Source organism: Trachemys scripta, chromosome 1 (genome assembly GCF_013100865.1).
Source record: "Trachemys scripta elegans isolate TJP31775 chromosome 1, CAS_Tse_1.0, whole genome shotgun sequence".
Lineage (NCBI taxonomy): Eukaryota > Metazoa > Chordata > Testudines > Emydidae > Trachemys > Trachemys scripta.
Window position 1 is genome coordinate 175,242,694 of NC_048298.1, and position 14,501 is coordinate 175,257,194.

At 46.1% G+C, this 14,501-nt stretch overlaps 1 long non-coding RNA gene across 1 annotated transcript in view; it reads right to left on the reverse strand.

Moving 5' to 3' along the window:
- Nucleotides 1-14,501, reverse strand: part of LOC117889002 — a 52,112-nt gene that overhangs the window by 35,387 nt on the left and 2,224 nt on the right. Inside the window, exon 2 of the long non-coding RNA XR_004648391.1 lies at nt 7,511-7,593. This is a non-coding gene — a long non-coding RNA (uncharacterized LOC117889002). The remainder of the gene's footprint in view (nt 1-7,510; nt 7,594-14,501) is intronic.

Genomic DNA, 14,501 nt, shown 5'->3' on the forward strand with positions numbered 1-14,501 from the left:
CATGGGTAGACAAGCTCTTGAAGGAGACAGTCCTCTGGTTCCAGCAGTCATTTTCAAAAATGTGCCAACTAGATTTGCTCTGAGTAGGTTTAATTTATATAATGCTAGAAATGGCTGCCAGAGCCAGAGAGCCATTTACACTAGAGCTCCCAGTGTTGCTAACACTAGTACAGTTGAATCACAATTAATAACAGTGAGAATATTTTGCAAGAATTCTGTAGTGTAGAACAACGGCTCTCAACCTTTCCAGGTTACTGAACCCCTTTCAGGAGTCTGATTTGTCTTGCGTACCCCCAAGTTTCACCTCACTTAAAAACTACTTGCTTACAAAATCAGACATAAAAATACAAAACTGCCACAGCACACTATTACTGAAAAATTGCTGACTTTCTCATTTATACCATATAATTATAAAATAAATCAATTGGAATATAAATATTCTACTTACATTTCAGTGTATAGTATATAGAGCAGTATAAACAAGTCATTGTATGACATTTTAGTTTGTACTGACATCACTGTTGCTTTTTATGTAACCTATTGTAAAACTAGGCAAATATCTAGATGAATTGATGTACCGTTTGGAAGACGTCTGCATACTCCCAGGGATACAGGGTTGAGAGCCACTGGTGTAGACAAGGTTTTTGCCCATTGTTCTTCTGAGCAGAGCTTTCCTATCATGCTACTACTATGGAATGAGACTGGAGTTTTCTTTATCCTATCATTATTTGTATCACTTATCTATCAAATACTGACAATGTGCTTAATAAATAAAGTAAAATTCCATATTATAGAGTATAAAGAAGGATGGTTCTGTAGGAAAGCATAGGACTGGAGTCAGAGCTGGATTCTATTCCAGGCTCTGCCACAGCCTTTCCTGTATGATCTGGGGAAAGTCGCTTTGGTCCGAATTCACAGAATTACTTAGGCCTGGTCTACACTATGAGTTTAATTCGAATTTAGCTGCGTTAAATCGAATTAACTTTGCACCCGTCCACACAACGAAGCCATTTATTTCTAAATAAAGGTCTCTTAAAATCGATTTCTGTACTCCTCCCCGATGAGCGGAGTAGCACCAAAATCGATATTGTCATTTCGAATTAGGGTTAGTGTGGCCGCAATTCGATGGTATTGGTCTCCAGGAGCTGTCTCACAGTGAACCATTGTGACCGCTCTGGACAGCAATCTGAACTCAGATGCACTGGCCAGGTAGACAGGAAAAGCCCCGCGAACATTTGAATTTCATTTCCTGTTTGCCCAGCACAGGAGATCACAGATGAACACAGAGAGCTCATCAGCACAGGTAACCATGCAGATCGATAATCGAAAACAAGCACCAGCATGGACCATACGGGAAGTACTGGATCTGATCGCTATATGGGGAGAGGATTTAGTGCTAGCAGAACTTCGTTCGAAAAGACGAAATGCCAAAACTTTTGAAAAAATCTCCAAGGGCATGATGGAGAGAGGCCACAATAGGGACTCAGATCAGTGCCGCGTGAAAGTCAAGGAGCTCAGACAAGCCTATCAGAAAACAAAGGAGGCAAACGGTCGCTCCAGGTCAGAGCCGCAGACATGCTGCTTCTACGCTGAGCTGCATGCAATTCTAGGGGGGGGCTGCCACCACTACCCCACCCCTGACCATGGATTCCGAGGCGGGGGTAATCTCATCAGCCACACCTGAGGATTCTGCGGATGGGGTAGAGGAGGAGGAGGAGGACAAGGAGGACGAGTTTGCGGAGAGCACACAGCATTCCGTTCTCCCTAACAGCCAGGATCTTTTTCTCAGTCTGACTGAAGTACCCTCCCAAGCCTCCCAAGCCAGTACCCAAGACCATGACCCCATGGAAGGGACCTCGGGTGAGTTTACCTTTTAAAATATAAGACATGGTTTAAAAGCAAGCATTTTTTTAATGATTAATTTGCCCTGAAGACTTGGGATGCATTCGCGGCCAGAACAGCTACTGGAAAAGTCTGTTAGCGTGTCTGGGGATGAAGCGGAAATCCTCCAGGGATATCTCCATGAAGCTCTCCTGGAGGTACTCCAAAAGCCTTTGCAGAAGGTTTCTGGGCAGTGCAACCTTATTCCATCCTCCATGGTAGGACACTTGTCCACGCCATGCTAGTAGCAAGTAATCTGGTATCATTGCATGACAAAGCCTGGCAGCGTATGGTCCCGGTGTTTGCTGGCATTCAAGCAATATCAGTTGTTTATCTCGCTGTGTAATCCTCAGGAGAGTGATATCACTCATGGTAACCTCGTTGAAATATGGGAATTTAATTAAGGGGACAGAGGTGGCCATTCCTACTGGGCTGTTTGCCTGTGGCTGAAAAGAAATCCTTCCCTGCAGTTAGCCAAGCATGGGGGGGGGAGAGGGAGGGAGAAATTGGCGCTGAGTTTTTTGCCTTTGGCTAGCAGGGATCTTCCCTGATACCAGCCACGCAGTGGGGGGAGGGGTACAGCAATCATCCCAGATAATTCATGGCGGGCGGGGGGGGAGGATTAGTTTGGTTTCTGCAGGGATCTTCCCTGATACCAGCCACACGGTGGGGGGAGAGATAAAGCAATCATCCCAGAGAATTGGATGGCGGGGGGGTCACTTTGTTTTCTGCTGCTGAAGGTTAACAGGAAAACCGCAGCAGTCAATGGGCTTTGCTTGGTATGTGGGAAAGGAGGGCGCAGAAGCCGAAAGACAGTGGCTTACCATGGCCGCATGCAAGCCAAATTCTGTTGCCGGGACCTGAGTCTGTGATCTCTAACACCAAAGCCACAGGCACTCAATATTAAGATGGAAAATGCGACCTTGTATTGAAATCACATGTGCTATGTGAATAGTGTTGTTCACCGTGAAAGAATATAAGCATTGTTCTGTAAAATGTATCTTTTTAAAAACTTCTCTCCTTTTTTCTATCCCTCCGGCAGCTGCAAATTTTTCAAGCCTCCCTCCTCCGTCCCGAAAGCTATCTCAGATAAGGCGATGGAGAAAGAGGATGCGAGACAAGATGTTCTCGGAAATAATGGAATGCACCCGAAATGGAAGACCACATTTGAATGAGTGGAAGGACACGGTATCTAAGGAAAGATGCCAGTGAACGTGAGTTCATGAGGGACGCTCGAGATGAGAGGTGGCAGGCTGCAACGCTGGGGCTGCTGCGTGATCAAACGGACATGCTCCGGCGTCTGGTGGAGCTTCAGGAACGACAGCAGGATAACAGAGTGCCGCTGCAGCCACTGTATAACCTCCCTCCCCCCTCACCATGTTCCATAGCCTCCTCACTCAGACGTGTAAGAACACGAGGGGAGGAGGCTCCGTGCACCCTCCCAGTCCACCCCAGTGGATAGCCCAACCAAAAGGCTGTCATTATATTGAACTTTTACTTCCCTCCTATCCCCCTCCCAAACCCCACCCGGGCTACCTTATCGGTTCTCTCCCTATGTTTATAATCAATTAATAAAGAATACATGATTTTTAAACGATAGTGACTTTATTTCCTTTAAAAGCAAGCTGTGATTTAAGGGGGGAGGGTGGTTTGCTTACAGGGAATGAGTCAATCAAGGGGGCGGGTTTTCAACAAACAGAACTTTTACACCATAGCCTGGCCAGTCATGAAACTGGTTTTCAAAGCTTCTCGGATGCGCAGCGCTTCCTGGTGTGATCTAATCGCCTTGGTGTCTGGCTGTGCATAATCAGGAGCCAGGCGATTTGCCTCCGCCTCCCACCCCGCCATAAAGGTCTCCCCCTTACTCTCACAGAGATTGTGGAGCACACAGCAAGCAGCAATAACAATGGGGATATTGGTTTGGCTGAGGTCTGAGCGAGCCAGTAACGAGCACCAGCGACCTTTTAAACATCCAAATGTACATTCTACCGCCATTCTGTACTTGCTCAGCCTGTAGTTGAACAGCTCCTGACTCCTGTCCAGGCTGCCTGTGTACGGCTTCATGAGCCATGCCATTAAGGGGTAGGCTGGGTCCCCAAGGATAACTATAGGCGTTTCAACATCCCCAATGGTTATTTTCTGGTCCGGGAAGTAAGTCCCTTGCTGCAGCCGTTTAAACAGAGTACTGTCCCGGAAGACGCGAGCGTCATGAACCCTTCCCGGCCAGTGCACGTTGATGTTGGTAAAACGTCCCTTGTGATCCACCAGTGCTTGCAGCTCCATTGAAAAGTACCCCTTGCAGTTTATGTACTGGGTACCCTGGTGCTCCAGTCCCAAGATAGGGATATGGGTTCCATCTATCGCCCCACCACAGTTAGGGAATCCCATTGCAGCAAAGCCATCCACTATGACCTGCACATTTCCCAGAGTCACTACCTTTCGTAGCAGCAGCTCAGTGATTGCTTTGGCTACTTGCATCATAGCAGACCCCACAGTAGATTTGCCCATGCCAAATTGATTCTCGACTGACCGGTAGCTGTCTGGCGTTGCAAGCTTCCACAGGGCTATCGCCACTCGCTTCTCAACTGTGAGGGCTGCTCTCATCTTGGTATTCTGGTGCTTCAGGGCAGGAGAAAGCAAGTCACAAAGTTCCATGAAAGTACCCTTACGCATGCGAAAGTTTCGCAGCCACTGGGAATTGTCCCACACCTGCAACACTATGTGGTCCCACCAATCTGTGCTTGTTTCCCGCACCCAGAATCGGCGTTCCACGGCTATAACCTGCCCCATTAACAGCATGATCTCCAAAGCACCGGGGCTCGCGGTTTGATAGAATTCCATGTCCTCATCACTCTCGCCACTGCGCTGCCGTAGCCTACTCCTCACCACCTGGTTTTGCAGGTTCTGGTTCAGCATAAACTGCACGATAACGCACAAGGTGTTTACAATGTTCATGACTGCTGTCCTGAGCTGAGCGGGCTCCATGCTTGCCTCCAGGAAAAAGGTGCAAAACGGTTGTCTGCCGTTGCTTCCCTGGAGAGGGGGGAGGATGTTCCCAGAACCACCCGCAACAATGTTTTTGGCCCCATCAGGCATTGGGATCTCAACCCAGAATTCCAATCGGCGGAGGAGACTGCGGGAACTATGGGATAGCTATGGGATAGCTACCCACAGTGCAATGCTCCGGAAATCGACACTCGCCCCGGTACATGGACGCACACCGCCGAATTAATGTGCTTAGTGTGGCCGCATACATTCGACTTTATACAGTCTGTTTCCAAAATTCAAATTATATAAATTCAGATTAATCTTGTAGTGTAGACATACCCTTAGACATTGCAATGCCTTTGAACACACCTATCAGATCAGGCCCCATTCAAGCTCCTTCACACCATTGTTTCTCTCCCTGTGTGGTGTGGGGGCAGGGTGAGAACAGCTTGGGGGTTGTGTTAGAAGCTGGTGGGAAGGTGCTGCAGTTTAGAACTACACAAATCCTCAAAGGTGATGCTTTCCTATTCCTTTGCACAAACCATTTGAATTATGCCTTTCTTCCTATCCCACTTCTTCCTCAAGTACTGCAGATGATTTGACAGGACAGAGCACAAGTCAATCTCAAAGTGCGCAAATGGCCCATGTAGTCCTGCATATGTCAGCCTGGGCACTCATTAGCACTCATTCCTTTCCAGACTTATAGACTCGAGAGAATGGCAAGACCTGTGTGACGCTGCATCCCATATTCTTCATAGAGCTATTATTGATATGATTATGGCATAATTCTGATGTATTTTATGCAAGATAGGTCATGCCAGATATCATTGAAAAGGTTATGATTTACTGAATATGATTATCCTAGTTGTATGCATGTATCATTTTTGTATCTGAAGTTAGGAATATGGCTATGTATCTGTGTTACAAATGTGTTTACACATGGGGAATGCCCACTAGACAAAAGACTCAGTCTAGATGGCTGGCTGGGAAGGGCCATTCAAGTTAATGAGCCATTAGGAGAAAACAACAGGCCTTTGAAGAAGCTTATCTCCCACCAGGGAGCCTTCCTGAGAACATTACAGACAGCCTCTGAGTTATGGCTGCTGTGACACTACAGGGCCATGTGACCTGGTCATCTGGTGCTGGACTCCATTTTGGGATACCAGTGTTTTTCCATTGACTGGCGTGGAAACAAAGCTTTGAAAGAAAGGGTTCCCACCATATGCAAAAGCTACATAATGCAGTGGAGTGACATCATTGTGGTTCTTCATGGCCTCCCTTCCCAAGAAGACTCCTGGAAACACCTGAGGAACAAAGACTGAACGGGGGGGAAGTGTTGGACCCAGGCTAAAGGGATTTTTAGCCTGTGAATGAAACACCTGGGGATTCCAAGTTGTAAATTGGTGCAGCTTGCCCCTTAAGAATCTGCAGCCTGCTCGGATCATCACTTAGGGTGAGGATCTGCTATTCATATCCAATTTCTTTAGTATATTAAGCTTAGTTTGTTTATTTGCTAGGTAATCTCCTTTAATCTGTTTGCTATCCCTTATAATCACTTAAAGGCTATCTTTTGTAGTTAATAAATTTGTTTTTGCTTTGTCTAAAACCAGTGTGTGAGGGAGTCATAACTTGGGGCAAAAAGCTGTTGTATATTTCCTCTCCACATTGAGGGAGGGGGTGAATTTCATGAGCTTACATTGTACAGTTCTCTGTGCAACATGGGACGGTATAATTTTGGGTTTAAACCGCAGGATGTGGGGGTGGTACCTGAATAGCTGGGAAGTTCCTTAGCTGAAGCATCCTCATGCAGAGCTGATCACAGCTGGGTGTGTCCCTACCTGTATGTGTGCTGGTAAAAGTGCAGGCTGGAGTCTGGGAGGAGGCTTGGCAGGCTGGTCACAGCAGTACAGTATACAGGGAGCCTAGGCTGATGGCTCAGTGGTACCCCAGTTCCAAGTGGCACCCCAGGGGGATCCCGTCACAGTCTGACATTCCAGTCCCAAAGTTCTTCAGCTGGGATTTGGATGGGTGTTGGACCTAGAACACTTCTGTTCCAAAACTGTACAAGCTGTTCTTACTAATAGCAGGAAGGACTCCAGCAGTCCTATGTGGAAGCATTTCTCTACCTGGGCCCAGCAGCACCATATGTCTCCTGAGACCATAGATATTCCCGATACTTTGGATTGCCTCCTTCCCCTCAGAGTGATGGATCTTTCCCTTAGCTTGATACGGGTTCACCTGGAGGCAATCAGCCCTCCAACGAACAGTCTTTACTCACTCAATCACCTCCAGAATTCTTAAGAGTCTTAATTAGAACTTTTCCATCAGCTAGAAGACCAACCTCTCAATGGGACCTTAATTTTGTATTTTCAACACTTACCAAGCCTCCTTTTTAACACCTGGCCACTTGCTCGATGTCTTACCTGTCTATGAAGGTTGTCTTCCTTCCTTCCAAGTTTACCTCTGTCTGTATCCTATTTTATCATCAGCTGGCACACCTTCCTCTCCCACCTGGGCCAGACACGTAGGTGAAGTGGGAGCCCCAATGGCAGACACCCATTACACAATATTTCATAAAGATAAGGTCTCACTAATTAACCCCTAGTTTCAGAAGTACATATAAACAAGATTATTCACTTACCTGTGTTCTTCCTGAAGCACCAAGCCTCCAGCATAGAAAAGAGACTTCATTTCCTTGACATGAGATGAACTTTGCCATTTTACCTACAGAGAACAAAACAGATCAGAAAGTTACCGATGCACTGGTTGATGCCACAGCAGAACAAGCCCTAGGTCAAGCTGTTTCCTCCCAAAGGACCTCCAAGTTTACCTCTGTCTGTATCCTACTTTATCATCAGCTGGCACACCTTCCTCTCCCACATGGGATATGGGCTCATTCAATGAGAGCCAGGCAGCTTCAGTGGCATCACTTCAAGAAGTATCTTGATATTTTCAAGGCAGCAATGTGGACTTCCATTCACACATTCATAAGACATTATGCCTTGGTCCAAGCCTCTACTGATGCATCCTTTGGAAAAGTGGTTCTGTGAGCAGCAATCCACCTACATCCTTTCACCCTCCTCCTCTATGAGTACTTGCTTGTCAAGTTGTCAGTCACTCACAGTGGACTATCCATAGTGATCAGCACTCAAAGTAAAAAGGGAAATTACTTACCTTTTGGAACTGGAGTTCTTCAAGATGTGTGCGCTGTATCTGTATTCCACTACCCACCCTCTTCCCCACTCTGCTTCAGATCCTCTCTGATTTGTGGTAGGAGGAAAAACTGGAGAGACATCAGCCTGCACCGCCCCTTAAACCTTCAGCACAGAGTATGAGGAGAGCAATGGTGCAGGCAGGCATGGACCAATGGACTCTACTTGCTAGAATTCTCTGGTCTCAGGCACATGGAGCACATATGTACCCATAGTTGAATACAGGTAGGGACCACATCTCTTGAACTCCAGTTATGAAGGGTAACTTCCCTTTCATACCTTACAGAGTTTTGTTTCAAGCTGTTTGCAAACTCAGGGAGACATCGCTGCAGTGGTTCACATTTTAAAGATTATCTTTGTAATCATCTGGGCCAGACACTTTATTAATTTTTAATAGAAGTTTAGGTGCTGGAGCACAAGCTGGCAGCCACAACAAAAAACAAACAAACAAAAAAACCTCATCTTGCTAAGCTACTGTGAGCTGGTGAAATGCAACTCCTAGATTACAGTTCCTTGCTCCAATGTCTCCCTCTTCCAAATAGTGACTTTTCTTCCCATCCTGGATGCTCTCCTTTGATCCAAAGTTCAAAGCATTGACTTCAGAAGGAGCATTTCTGTTCACTTCAGAGGGCTCTGACTAAGACCCTTTGTTCCTTCTTTGTCAGTAAAGTGCTTTTGGCCTCCTGTTTCAGCAGATCTTATCTCACTTTCAGCAGTATAGTCACCTACACCTACTGCTTCCCCAGCTTCGTTAATCTCAAAATTTACAGGGTGTCACACCTTGTGATACATCTGGTAGATTTTTGGAATTAATCACAGTTATGAGCTGTGACTTTTTGACATGGATTTTAATGATTTATTGAGATCTATTTAATCAAAAATATTTCTTGAAAAAATGTAGATTTCTGACACATCATCTCTTACACTTAAAAACTTTATGGTTTAAGACCCAGTTTTTAGCAGTGTTGATATAAACTTACATGGGAGTAGGATTGCCCTATGGAGACTAGACAGAGTGTGGACTTCAGGTTTCCTAAATGCTATACAGTATTTCACTTAATTACTAGCTAGTGTTTATTCCACATAAGGGTGAGGATCTCCAATCTAACAATGAATCATTTTCTCTTTCTGTAATACATATAATTACTTCATCATACTTTTCATGGTATATAATGTCTATGTTGACACAAGAGGTGATAAAACAAAGACTTCGTTCACCCAGCCTATGGTACTAAAGTCCAGTTAACCTTTAAAGTACTAGTCTGCAGTGCATACAAAACAGAACAACAAATCTGAGGGAAACAAAAGAAATATATTTCAAGGCACTGTAAACATGCTTTGTATGAAATTCACTGTATGCAAAGTTTTTCAGTTTGTCTGTAGTATGTTTTAGATCAAAGATTTTATTGCAACTCTCTGAGGAACTACTTAACATATTCTTTTCCAATTTGCTTTGCCTTGGAGATCTCACTAAAGGTTTTATCTATACCTATCAGTTACACCAGTTTAAGTAAATTGATACAAAAAATCAATTTAACCCCTGCTGTACATACACTTAAACCACTTCAACCATTGCTTAAATTACAGATGCAAAATAAAGCAAATTAAGCAAGGGTTAAACTGGCTAAATATATCAACATTACATGTTTACACTGATTTACCTTGACACATTTTAAATAATCTTGATTTCAACAGGTGCAACTTTTTTGTATAGACAATACCTAAGACTGAAAAATTAGACCAAATTTGAAAACTTAGATTTCTGAAAAATATTAGAAATTCTGATTTGTATTGCATGATCTGTTTTATTGACAGATAATTTAGTATGTTACGAAGAAAAAAGCATATGTAAGGTATTTAGTTTACCTGCCGCGTCCGCAGGTTCGGCCAATCGCGGTTCCCACTGGCCACGGTTTGCCGTTCCAGGCCAATGGGGGCTGCGAGAAGCCGCAGCCAGCACATCCCTCGGCCCGCGCCGCTTCCCGCAGCCCTCATTGGCCTGGAATAGCGAACCGCGACTAGTGGGAGCCGCGATCGGCCGAACTTGCGGACGCGACAACTAAACAAACCGGCCCGGCCCGCCAGGGGGCTTACCCTGGTGGGCCACAGGCCGAAGATTGCCGATCCCTGGTATAAACAAAAGGAACAAAGTTGAGGGTTGAGCTTTTAAGCTCTTAATTTCTTGATTTCTCAGCTTTCATATTGCATTAATGCTAGACGTTTTTCTTCATGGAATAGATAATAGTTTTGATCTGTATAATTAAATAAATTGCAGAAAAAATCCTGATTTAAAAGGCTATGCTAATTATACAAGATCATCTTAAAAGGGAATCTAAACAAGTACAGTAACTCTCTATTTAATGTCCTCTTGCTTAACGTTGTTTTGACCTTACATCCCTGCTCAATTACAAAATATGCTCCATTTAAAGTTGTGCAATGCTTCTCTATAATGTCGTTTGGCTGCCTGCTTTGTCCACAGCTGGCAGCCCCCCATCAGCTCCCTACGCCTCCCCCCACAGCGCCTCCTGCCTGCTGGCAGATCCTGCGGATCAGCGCCTTCCCCCTCCTTCCCGTGCCTCGTGTCCGGGGCAGTCAGCTGGCTTGCAGCATTCAGGAGGGAGGGGGAGGAGCGAGGACTCGGTGCACAGGCTCCCCCTCCCTCCCAAACACCACAAACCAGTTGATTGTCGCAGGCAGGAGGCAGGGGAGGGAGGGGGGAGCCTGTGCGCCGAGTCCTTGATCCTCCTCCCTCCCTCCTGCCCCCTGAACGTCGCAAGCCAGCTGATTGCCACGGGCAGGAGGGAGGGGGGAGGAGCGAGGACGCGGCATGCAGGATCCCCCCTCCCTCCCCTGCCTCTGGCAATCAGCTGGCTTGCGGTGTTCAGGAGGCAGGGGAGGGAGGGGGAGCCTACACGCCATATCCTCGCTCCTCCCCCCTGCCTCCTGAACACTGCAAGCCAGCTGACTGCCCTGGGCAGGAGGCAGGGGAGGGAGGAGCAAGAACACAGCGTGCGGAGTAAAGAGGGAGGAGGAGAGGGGGGAAGAAGAGGTGGGTTAAGGGTGGGGGCTTGGGGAAGGAGTGGCATGGGCGGGCCGAGAGTTGAGCCCCCCACCCCTGGTGCTTGCAGAGTAGGGGAAGCTGCCGCTGCTGCTTCGCAATGTCCTTCCCCTAGCCAACAGCACCTTCAGTCTCCTTGCCTGCCTCATTGTCTCCAGTGCCAGTGGGCTGTGCCTGTGTGGGGTAAGGTGGGGACACCTCCCAACTATACTCCTGTACTGTATGGCAAAAAAAAAAATTTCCTTGGAACCTAACCACCCCCATTTACATTAATTCTTATGGGGAAATTGGATTCACTTAACATCGTTTCACTTAGTCACATTTTTCAGGAACATAACTACAACGTTAAGTGAGGAGTTACTGTATCAGACCCTGTGAATTGTCATGTATTTATAGTGTAAATATTAACCATACTCTGCTGTACTCTTAGAGAAAATGACTTGTATCCATTTAACCCTCTCTAACCTTATAAAGAACACAGAGACTCACCCTTGGCAGGTAAAAGCTATAGCTTTATTTACAGTAACCAACCATTTCAAAATAGGTCAGTGCACATTCATACAATCATTATCCCAGCAGAAATGGAGACTTCATGGATCACATCAGTGATCAAAGCTGTGGTCTACACCAGTAGTTCTCAAAGCCGGTCCGCCACTTGTTCAGGGAAAGCCTCTGGCGGGCCGGGCTGCTTTGTTTACCTGCGGATGTATCAGGTAAACAAACCTGCCCGGCCCGCCAGGGGCTTTCCCTGAACAAGGCGGACCAGCTTTGAGAACCACTGGTCTACACTACAAATTTATGATGGCATACCTACCTCACTCAGGATTTTCCACACCCATGAGGAACATAGTTATACACCAACCTAGCCCTCGGTATAGACAGTGCTATGTTGATGGGAGTGTGATTGCTTCTTGTGGAGATGGAGTACCTATGCCACTGGGTCAAATAAAAGATATTACCTCTTCCGTCTTCACTAAGAACTACAGTGGCACAACTGCACCGGTGACTGAATAACATGTCCTGTTAGCTAACAGATAAGAGAAGACCCTTTTGAATAGTGGCCCATTAGATCTATTAATATATATCCAGGGCAGAAATGATCTTGGTTTTTAAGGTCTTATCTGAAAGATTCACACACAACAAATTGTATAATAATATGTTGAAGTATTTTATGAAGGTGAATAAATATCTTTAGCTGAACTCCTGCCAAAATTCAAACCTGTGGTTCCTGGATGTCTAAGGCCTAGTTTACACACAAATTTTATGCTAGCATAACTATTTCATTTAGCGGTATGGGTTTTTTACTCTCAAAAATAGTTATACTGCTACAGCCCCTAGTGTGGATGCAGTTATACTAGTATAAAGGTGCTTCTACCGGTGTAGTTTATTCTACTTCCTGTTGGCTGTATGTGGAAAAAAGTACACCGGTAGAAGCACCTTTATAGCAGAATAACTGTGTCCATACTAGGTGTTTATGTTGCTTTAACTAAACTGATATGTTTAAATCAACAATAAATATTAATATGTATTAAAGCACAGTTATATATTAGACCACTGGACTATGGGTGGGCCATACACTGCACCCCACTCTATCCTGTAGTCAGGGGTGAAAGTAAGATAAAGAACTTACCGGTACACTAGAGTCCTGAGCAGGGGCGTGGCCTCAACCAGAAGAGGTGGGACCTTTAAATCACCCCTGGAGCTACCAGCTGCAGAGGTGGCTGGGAGCCCCGGGCCCTTTAAATCGCTGCCTGAGCCCCACTGCCAGAGCCCTGGGGTAGCAGCGGCAGGGCTCCGGTGGTGATTTAAAGGACCTGGGGCTCCAGCTGCTGTGGGGAGCCCCAGGCCCTTTAAATCACCAGCCTGGGGAAGCTGGTCGGTCCAGCACGGCGCTCCAGCACTTGCTGGTACACCATACCAGACTGTCTTACTTTCACCTCTGCATGTACTATATACAGCTATGTAACTGCTATGGTCTTGTTGCCTCTGGAGTACAAATCTTATTTTCTAGGAGTCACTGTCCACTGATTGCAGCTGCCATTTTGTGTTCAGCACAGATGAAGTGTATTACAGAGGAAACAGATTGTACTCTTTCACAGAAACTTTACTTTTGTTTGTTATTTTCTAGTTTCCTTTAATCAAAAGTAAATCATTCAGAGTGAAAAGATGAGGTTGTTCTATATATGGAAAATACATACAATCTATCTCTATGGGACTGGTGATGTCTGAAAGTCAATGGGGAAATGCTGACTGTAAAGTTATGTTTGTTGTTCAGTATCATTTCACAGTACTGGGTAATGATTGTCCTATATGGCATCATCTATATTGGCAAAAATGGGACCAACAATTCATTACCAGTGGTAAAAAGAGTTATATGACATGGATACGTTTACCTGTGACTGGTCTACACTACACTACACCTTCCTCAGTTGATACCAGAGGTGTTGGGTATGGCTTCTGTTTATACCCATGTAGACACAGTCTATCAGATCTCCCCTCAGCCAAGGTGTTTTGGCAAAAATCTCTTCCCATTGCTGCTGCAGTGATGGTAACAATGGTAACTACTGTATATAGGGCTCCATGTTTTAACCACCGACCCTGTCACCTAACCCTGCTCAAAGGACATTTATAGATGCCACAGAGTGACCACAGCACTACACTAGTGCTCCCACCATGGAGCCGAACTGATGCTGCAAAATAATGGTGGAAACTTTTAAGGTGGGGGGAGGAGGGGAGAAACGCTGGTGTTGACACAGCCTGAGAGTAATTTCAGTTGGAGTCACCCTTGTGCTGCAGCCAGGGCCAGAGGGGTGAGTGGGTAGGTGACTGTGAAGGGGCTAGGTGAGGAATTTAGCTTGACCGAGTTGTAGAGGGTAAACTAGAGCAGTAGCTGGGGGGATTAGCCGTAGTTGCCAGGCTGCACTGGAGGGGAAGCGGTTGTGTGTGGCTGTAGCTGTGCTGGGAGGAGGCAGGTGCCCCTGTGGGGGAGGGAGGCAGTAGAGGGTGTAGCTATGGGCTGTAGCTGGGTGGCTCTGGGAGCGTGTCTGGGTGGTATGGGCCCGTAGCTGTGTGCAGGGGGAGGGATGGGTGTATCGCTCCGTCTGGGGCTGTCCCGTAGCTGCGAGTAATTGCTGTGTCGGAGTCAGTGACTCTTTGTCTCTAGTTTCAGAGTGGTAGCCGTGTTAGTCTGTGTCAGCAAAAACACAGAGGAGTCCTTGTGCCACCTTAGAGACTAACATTTATTTAGGCTTCAGAGTAACAGCCGTGTTAGTCTGTATCCGCAAAAAGAAGAACAGGAGTACTTGTGGCACCTTAAGAGACTAACAAATTTATTAGAGCATAAGCTTTCGTGGACTACAGCC